This window comes from Mus caroli, chromosome 1 (genome assembly GCF_900094665.2).
Source record: "Mus caroli chromosome 1, CAROLI_EIJ_v1.1, whole genome shotgun sequence".
Classification (NCBI taxonomy): Eukaryota; Metazoa; Chordata; class Mammalia; order Rodentia; family Muridae; genus Mus; species Mus caroli.
Genome location: NC_034570.1, coordinates 171,550,390 through 171,560,208, shown reverse-complemented (window position 1 = coordinate 171,560,208; position 9,819 = coordinate 171,550,390). Strand labels below are relative to the sequence as shown.

Below are 9,819 nucleotides of genomic sequence, written 5' to 3'. Positions count from 1 at the left end.
AAGTACGTTATCTGGTCTGTTTGGAAATGGCCCTGTGATGATGCGCCACGTCAGAGGTGGGACAAAAATTCTATATAAGGTACAGGGCTGGGTTCCTCAGGGTCTTCGCATCCGTGTGTAAGCTTATGCTCTCCCTCTCAAGATGCATTAAAGCTTGGCTGCAGAAGGATCCTACTTGTGTGCCGTGTAGTTCTTGCTGGTGGAGTCGGACGTGCACAAGAATCCAGGACTCCTTTGGTGACGGTTGCTGTTGCTATGTCAAAACCGAAACCAAATCAGCAGCCGACCGGTCCCTCAGCTCCCCCACGGATCTATCCTGAGATCAATGATTATCCGTGGACGGAGCCACGGCCACCCCCTTACCCTTTACCTGTTCCTCAGCCTCTCCCTCCTCAGGTTCCCGCGCTGGTGGAACCCGTCCCTACCTCTGAGGAGTCGGGGCTGCCAGGCCCGCAGTGGGGACATGGAGCTGCGGGGGTCACAGTCCAGATGGCTTGTCCCTGGACCTGACTCCACCATTGCCTTGCCCCTTCGTGCCTATGTTGGTGGCCCTCCTCTGGGCCCAAATGAACTTGCTCCCTTGCAGTATTGGCCTTTCTCTTTGGCTGATCTCTACAATTGGAAAACTAATCATCCTTCTTTTTCAGAAAATCCCTCGGGCTTGACTGGGCTCCTTGAGTCCCTCATGTTTTCCCACCAGCCCACTTGGGATGATTGTCAGCAACTCTTGCAGGTCCTCTTCACCACGGAGGAGAGAGAGAGGATCCTGTTGGAGGCCAGAAAGAATGTCCTGGGACCAGACGGGACCCCTACTAATCTTCCCAACCTTGTAGATGCGGCTTTTCCCTTGGCCCGCTCCGACTGGGATTTCAACACTGCGGAAGGTAGGGAGCGTCTCACAGTCTACTGCCAGACTCTAGTGGCGGGTCTCAAGGGGGCCGCATGGCAACCCACCAATTTGGCCAAGGTAAGAGAGGTTCTTCAGGGTCCAGTGGAGCCGCCCTCCATTTTCTTAGAACGGCTGATGGAGGCTTATAGGAGATATACCCCGTTTGATCCCTCCTTGGAGGGACAGCAAGTGGCTGTAGCTATGGCTTTCATTGGTCAGTCTGCCTCTGATATTAAGAAAAAGTTGCAGAGGTTGGAGGGACTTCAGGATTATACCTTACAGGACCTGGTAAAGGAGGCTGAGAAAGTGTATCATAAGAGAGAGACTGAGGAAGAAAAGCAAGAAAGAGAAAAAAAAGAGGCAGAAGAGAGAGAATCGGTGTGATTGCCACCAGGAAAGAAGCTTGACTAAGATTTTGGCTGCAGTAGTAGGTGAAGGAAAGTCAGAGAAAGGACAGTCAGGGTACTTGGGCAACAGGGCAAGAAGACCTCCAGGAGGACAGAGACTTCAACTTGAAAAAGATCAATGTGCTTACTGTAAAGAGAAGGGACATTGGGCCAGAGAATGCCCCAAAAAGAGACAGAGAGGACCTAAAGTGCTGGCCCTTGAAGAAGATTAGCGGAGTCGGGGCTCGGTCCCCCTCCCCAGGCCTAGGGTGATGCTCTCTGTGGAGGGGACTCCTGTTAATTTTCTAGTAGACACGGGAGCAGAACATTCAGTCTTGACCAAACCATTAGGACAATTAGAAAAAAAGAAAACAATGGTAATAGGGGCCACTGCTCACAAATTTTACCCTTGGACTACCAAGCGCACTCTAGAGGTTGGAAAAGGACAAGTAACTCACTCCTTCCTTGTTATTCCTGAGTGCCCAGCCCCCCTACTCGGAAGAGATCTACTAACCAAATTAAAAGCTCAAGTTCAATTCACTGCCAAGGGACCCCAGGTCACCTTGGAGGGCGCCCCAGTAGCTTGCTTGGTTTTGCACCTAGAAGAGGAGTACTGCCTCCATGAGCAGAATCCCAAGTAGTTACCAGCATCCAAATGGATGTCTGCTTTCTCTGGAGTTTGGGATGAACAGGCAGGAACAGGATTAGCCAAACAGGTGCCACCGGTTGTGGTGGAGCCAAAGGCCGATGCCTCCCCCGTCTCAGTCAAACAGTATCCTATGAGTAGGGAGGATAAAGAAGGCATCCGGCCACATATCCAGAGACTGTTACAACAGGGGATTTTAGTGTCTTGCCAGTCCCCATGGAATACCCCTCTCCTGCCTGTGCGCAAGCCCGGGACTAATGACTATTGACCCGTGCAAGACTTGAGAGAAGTTAATAAAAGGGTACAAGACATTCACCCTACTGTTCCCAATCCTTACAACCTATTAATCTCCCTCCCACCAGAGCAGACTTGGTACACTGTCCTAGACTTGAAAGATGCCTTTTTCTGCCTCCAATTGCACCCCAACATCCAGCCACTATTCACCTTTGAGTGGACAGACCCAGAGGGAGGGCATACGGGCCAGCTGACCTGGACACGGTTGCCACAAGGGTTCAAAAATTCCCCTAGCCTTTTTGATGAAGTGCTCCACCGCGACCTTGCGCCCTTTAGGGCACAGAACCCTCAGATTTCTCTCTTGCAGTATGTAGATGACTTACTGCTTGTAGCCTCAACCCAGGAACTGTGCCTCGACAGTACCAAGAAACTCCTGAATGAACTGGCTGAGTTGGGGTACTGGGTATCCGCTAAGAAAGCTCAGCTATGCCGCACCGAGGTGACCTACCTAGGATACACCCTCCGAGAAGGAAAGCGGTGGCTCACCAAAGCTCGAAAGAAGACTGTGATGCAGATCCAGACCCCCACCACTCTGCGACAAGTACGTGAGTTTCTGGGGACGGCGGGCTTTTGCAGACTCTGGATGGCGGGGCTTTTGCAGACTCTGGATATCGGGGTTCGCAATGCTGGCGGCCCCTCTGTACCCACTCACTAAAGAAAAAGTCCCGTTCACCTGGACAGAGGAACACCAAAAAGCCTTTGACGGCATAAAGGCTGCTCTGCTTGCAGCCCCTGCTTTGGCCTTGCCAGATTTGACTAAGCCTTTCACCCTATGCATTGATGAGTGGGCTGGAATAGCCCTAGGAGTCCTGACTCAGACTCTGGGGCCCTGGAAGCGGCCGGTGGCCTACCTGTCCAAAAAGCTAGACCCAGTCGCCAGTGGTTGGCCCTCTTGCCTGAAAGCCATTGCTGCAGTAGCCCTGCTTGTTAAAGACGCTGACAAGCTTACTCTGGGTCAACATGTGACTGTAATTGCTCCCCATGCTTTGGAAAGTATTGTGCGGCAGCCCCCTGACCGCTGGATGACAAACGCCTGGATGACACACTACCAGAGCTTGTTGTTAAAACGGGATAACTTTTGCTCCGCCTGCTATCCTCAACCCTGCCACCCTGCTCCCTGAAGCGGATGACTCCACCCCAGTGCACCAATGCGCTAACATCCTGGCCAAAGAGACCGGAACCAGAAAGGACCTGACTGATCAACCTTGGCCAGGTGTACCTAACTGGTACACGGACAGTAGCAGCTTCGTGGTGGAAGGAAAAAGAAGAGCAGGAGCAGCAGTGGTGGATGGAAAGCAGGTAATTTGGGCCAGCAGTTTACCAGAAGGAACTTTGGCACAGAAAGCAGAACTCCAGGCATTGACCCAAGCACTTGAACTGGCAGAAGGTAAGGCCATCAATATCTACACTGATAGCCGATATGCCTTTGCCACAGCCCACATACATGGGGCCATCTACGGGCAGAGGGGGCTGCTCACATCAGCAGGGAAGGAAATTAAAAATAAGGAGGAAATCTTGGCTCTCCTAGAGGCTATACATCTGCCTAAAAAGGTCGCTATTGTCCACTGTCCTGGGCACCAAAAGAGCAGTGACCCGGTAGCAAAAGGGAACCAGATGGCTGACTGGGCAGCAAAACAGGCNGCNCAGGGGGCAGTCACTCTGGCCGTTGAGGCCATTGATGAACCCCACGGCACCCCNGAAGTTAGTTTTGAATATACTCCCAAAGACTATGACATAATTGAAGACATGGGAGATCGAGGACTGGCTCGGGGGTTCAGCCATCATGGTGTAGCAAAAACTAAAGAAGGAAAAATCATATTGCCCTACAAAGAAGGGAGGGCATATGTAGAACGCATCCATCAGTTGACTCATCTGGGAGCAAAGAAGTTATGTGACTTGATTCAATCTTCCAACTATTATGTGATCAAACTGCACTCCATCGATGAGCAAATTGCAAAACTTGTAAGGCTTGTGCTCTGACCAATGTGGCACGCCCCTTCAATGAACCAGGGAAAAGACTGAGAGGTGACTGACCAGGGGCTTACTGGGAAATAGATTTCACTGAAATTAAGCCAGGGAAGTATGGTAACAAATATCTTCTAGTTTTTATAGACACCTTTTCAGGATGGGTAGAGGCTTTCCCTACTAAATCAGAAACAGCTCAGGTGGTAACTAAGAAAATTCTTGAAGAGATCCTGCCTCGATTTGGGATTCCCAAGGTAATCGGCTCAGACAATGGGCCCGCTTTTGTTGCCCAGGTAAGTCAGGAATTGGCCACACAACTGGGGACTAATTGGAAATTACATTGTGCTTACAGACCCCAGAGCTCAGAACAGGTAGAAAGAATGAATAGAACCCTAAAGGAGACCCTTACTAAATTAGCCATTGAGACCGGTGGTTGGGACTGGGTGACTCTCCTTCCCTTTGCGCTTCTCAGGATCTGAAACACTCCTGGATGTTTCAGCCTCACCCCCTATGAGATTCTGTATGGGGGACCGCCCCCCTTAACTGAGTCAGGTGGGATATTGGATCCCAACACTGACATTTCCTCACCCTCTGCTCTGTTTACCCACTTAAAGGCCTTAGAAGTTGTCAGAACACAGATCTGGAACCAGACCAAAGAAGCCTACACATCGGGGACCACAGCAGTGCCCCATGGGTTCCAGGTCAGAGACTCGGTCTTGGTCAGACGACATCGTGCTTGCACACTTGAGCCCCAGTGGAAAGGACCTTATCTGGTGCTGTTGACTACCCCCATGGCAGTGAAGGTAGATGGGATTGCTGCCTAGATCCACGCCTCCCGTGTAAAGAAAGCACCAAACCAAGATGAGGGTGACTGGACAGTGGCAGCCACTGACAATCCTCTTAATCTGCGCCTTCGCCGTAGCCCCAACCTTGGGTAGTAATCCTCATGCTCCCATGACCATGACATGGGAAGTCATCTTTCAAGCCAGAGATACTGTATGGAGTACTTCAAAGGTAGCCCCCCCCCCTTATACATGGTGGCCCCTCTGTTCCCTGAAATCTGTGCCTTGATGGCTGGATTAGACGCTTGGGATATCCCTGAAGAGTCACATTAAACAGTGCCCCAGGGCGAGGTAATCTGCCAGAAGCGGTCATATAACCAGGGGGTAACTTCCCAGGGGCAGTACATTGCAGATATACCAGGCTGTAGTAGTGAGTCTAAACAAAGGAGGCACCATCAGGAGTCCTTTTATGTCTGTCCCAGAGATGGAAAAAGTAAAAAAGAGGCTCGCCGGTGCGGGGGGAGCAGAGGGCTTCTTCTGTAGTCAGTGGGGATGTGAAACCACTGGTACCACTTATTGGCACCCTTCCTCTAGCTGGGATCTTATTGTAGTGTCCAGATGAAATAAGGGCCATGATTCTTTAAACATCACTTTTACTCAGAAAGGAAAAGAGGCAAAAGAAGATTGGATAAAGGGGAGGCAGTGGGGCCTAAGATTTTATGTGACAGGGACGAACCCTGGATTCACTTTTAAGGTTCGGCTGAAGATAGAAAGTCCTCCAGCCCAGTCAGTGGGGCCTAACCCCGTCTTAGTTAAAAGGCATCAGAGACCCCCTCTAAGACCTATCCTCCCTGGGCCTACTTTAGGTGGCCCTACTGATGCTTACACTCCTTCCCTAGATCTAGCCCCAACCACTCCCTCGCCCCCAGACACCGAGAATCGCCTGTTTAGCCTGGTACAAGGGGCATTCCTGGTCCTCAACCGTACTAATCCCAACATTACTCAGTCTTGCTGACTGTGCTATGCCTCTAGTCCCCCCTATTATGAGGGAATCGTCCAAGTCAGAACCTATAATAAAACTGCAGACCATTCTCAATGCCCTTGGGGGAAAAACAGAAAACTGACTCTGGCAGCTGTCTCAGGGAGCGGACTTTGCTTGGGTCAAGTGACACATGGCAGACTGCACCTCTGTAATCAGACCCAACATATCCAGTTTTCCGACAGTGGTCAGTACCTAGTGCCCCCCTTAGACACAGTGTGGGCTTGCAACGCTGGTCTCACTCCATGTGTATCTACTTCTGTTTTTAATACTTCTAAAGATTACTGTATTCTAGTTCAGCTTGTCCCTAGGCTCCTGTACCATGATGACAGCTCTTTTGTCGATGAATTCGACCATTGAGTCCGCCATAAGCGAGAGCCCATTACCATGACTTTGGTGGTCCTCTTGGGTCTGGGGGTGGCGGCTGGGGTTGGCAAAGGTACAACCGCCTTAATTCAGACCCCTCAATACTTTGATGAATTGCGAACTGCCATGGACACTGATCTGAGGGCCATAGAGCAGTCCATAACTAAACTAGAAGAATCCTTGACCTCCCTGTCAGAGGTAGTACTGCAAAATAGGAGAGGGTTAGACCTCCTTTTCCTCAAAGAAGGAGGACTTTGTGCAGCCCTAAAAGAAGAGTGTTGCTTCTATGTAGACCATTCTGGAGTAATTAAAGATTCTATGTCTAAACTCAGGGACCGGTTAGACAAGCGCAGAAGGGAAAGAGAAGATAAACAGAGCTGGTTTGAAAATTGGTTTAATAAGTCTCCTTGGTTTACCACCCTTGTTTCTACCGTTGCCGGTCCCCTAATCATCCTTTTGCTTTTGCTCACTTTTGGACCTTGCATTCTTAATAAGTTAGTGGCTTTTGTAAAAGACAAGGTTAATGCTATACAGGTAATGGTGCTCCGACAACAGTATGAGACTTTGCCGGAAAAAGAAGAGGGGTCGCTCTAAGATTATAGCTACTCACAAGAAGAGTGGGGAAATGAAGAGTGGAAAAATAAAACAATGACTGCCCTGAGAACACGGGCCCCGGCCCCCGGCCAGATGGCCTAATTACCCGGAACTTTTGAGAAAAGCAACCGCAGAATGTTTCAATGTCCCAGGTGCCTTGAAGCAAATATCTACCCCTAGACTTCCCCTATTTCCTCCCCGATCCTCCCCCTAGTTTGTGGTTTTTGCCTTTATAAGCCTGCTGAAAAATAGGGTCGGGGTCGAACTCCTCTACCCCTGCGTGGTGTATGAATCTTGGCCCCAGCATGCTGGTTTGAGCTCTTGTCCCGTCTTCTTGCTGTTAATAAACTTCCTCGTGTGATTACAGAAAGTTCGGTCTCAGTGTCTTGCTGGGTGTGTGCTATTCCTGAGACTTGAGTGAGGGTCTCCCTTCGGGGGTCCTTCACTGAGCAACTGTTTAAAGTTCTACACACACACACACACACACACACACACACACAGGTGCTTGTGCCTGCCCAGGCTTTCTCTGCCCCGCCTCTGCCTTTACTGTGTAGGCTAAGGCTGAACCAAGGAAGTCTCCTTACCAAAGAAACCCTTTGAATTCCTGGTGCTGAGCACTTCCTGTTCCTGTCCCAGTGCCCCCTTGCGGCTTTCTGAACCACTATGATTTTTCTCTTCCTTTTTTCTTTTTCTTTCCCTCAGTCATTCTTGTTGCTCTCTCTCCTTTGCTTTCCCTTTAGTCTTGTCAACTTGGCTGTAAGTGTGACCCGGCTTCCCAAGTCTCTCCAAATGGCTGCCTTCCCTCTGCTTTCACTGCTTGCAACCTGATGGCTGGTGCGCTTCCCAACTCAGAATGACCTTACCTGGCTTTCTTTCCAAACTCAATGCTTTTGTATGCACCGATTGCTCAAAGCACAATACTGAGCTTTTTTTCATTCATAGCTTTCAAGCCATTTTCTTGGTTTTAGCTCTGATACTTTTGGGGGGGTCGGTGGTGCTGGTTCCTCTGATGTATGTAAGGATCTTACAAGCAGAGGAAATGGCAGGGGGCAGTCTGTGGTAAAATGCTTGCCTACAATCCTCAGTTCAATCCTCAGTACCACACAAACACAGAAAAAAAAAAACAGAAGAGGAGGAGAAGGAGAGGGGAGAAAGTGGAGGAGGGGAAGAGGAAGGGGAAGATGAGGAGGAGGAGGGGGAAGACGGGTCGGGGTTGGGGGGAGGAGGAGGAACACAAGGACTAGACTGCTCATGTGCCCATGAATTCTAGGGCTCACTCTCCATTTCCACAGTTAATCATGGTCCAGACGACTGACATCTTCTGATGCATAGCAAGAAGATGAAGCTGGACCAATCAATCATCCATAATGCTCATTCCAAAGAGCAGAGATGAGTGTGTTAGAACTGACTGAGACCAACACTGGGGCCCTGCTACCTTTACCAGTCCTCACCTTGAACTTGACACGGTTCACACCTAAGATCACAACCATAAAAATCAATCAAGCAAACAACCCTCTCCCTCAAATGAACAAGAGACCTCACTTTCCGAGTGAGCGCACCTGTGCACCGTTAGGTCTATATTTCCTGTATAGTAACCAGGCCTGGGAATCGTCTTGTCTCATGGCTCACTGACCTACACTGGCCCCTCCTTATGGGATGGTGTAGAAACCTGTGCACACCTGGATTAACACTTCAAAGATCAAGTGGAGGGGTCTATTCACACACAGATCTTAGAGATCCCACCTGGCTCTCTAAGGTGGACTCGGGAGGGCTCTGGGATTTGTGTACCCATTTGGACCTGGAACTTCAGGTAGAGTATTCATGATGGGGGCTGATGCCCAGGTCAGTCTTGCCCTGCTGTTCAGTGTTCTCATGATAGAAGTCTTAGGTCCCATACAAAGTCAAATGAATCTATCTGGGTTATGGGTCCTGTCAGCAGGATTAGTTAGTGGTCAATACAGTATTGTACTCTTGGGGATATTCACCAGAAGCGAAGACAGCGTGTAAAGGAAAGGTGTGTGTCCTTGTGGAAAGTGCTTTATGGGTTAATATTCTTGCATGCCATCAGAGAAGAGCCATTGCCAGCTTAGGTTTTCAAGGATGTAAAACAGATTTGGGGGTAAAAATTCTGGGAATTGACTGTAGGGCCTCATGTATTAAACACACACACACTCACTCACTCACTCACTCACTCACTCACTCACTCACTCACTCACTCACCCAATCACTCTACCATTGAGTTATATCCCAGTTTAGTACAACTTTGGTACCCAGAATGTATATTTAAAAAGTCTCCTTCAGAAGCAAAGGTTGGATATTTTTGATGCCGGTATTCTTTTAAGACCAGGGGCTGGGTGCACCAAACTCAAGGCTCTTGTGACACATTGCCCATGTCCTGCAGTTACTTAGTCCCTGTGTCGCTTTGGGATTATGTCTTAGGGAGGAACAAAGGCTGTTAGTCTGACTCCGGCTACTGTTGCAGCATATGGATCTCTGTCTCTGACCTCAGAGTGTAGTTCCTCTACCAATATTAACTTGGGACAGGATAACTTCATGAGCCACAGTGATATGAAAACCAGCGTGCTACAGACATAGAGATGGAGCAAGGGGCTCCGAAAAACTGCTAAGTCAGTCTTGTTGACCGATGTGCAGACTTGATGCACTGTAGAAGTAGCATGCCAGTGAAGAAAAACCATGGAAACTGACTATCCTTTTGGAAACAAATATATGCTACTTTAAAAAAGAAACTCCAATCAACTAAAAAAAGGAAAAAATGCAATATTTAAAATATTTAATTTTTTTGAGGAAATTCATAGAAAATATCTTTACAAAAATAGCTGAAAAGATGTTTTTAAAGC

The 9,819-nt window shown here is 49.1% G+C and overlaps 1 protein-coding gene across 4 annotated transcripts in view; it reads right to left on the bottom strand.

Moving 5' to 3' along the window:
* Dnah14 (dynein axonemal heavy chain 14) overlaps nt 1-9,819 on the bottom strand; it is a 242,827-nt gene that overhangs the window by 131,312 nt on the left and 101,696 nt on the right. The gene's annotated exons all lie outside the window — the stretch shown is intronic.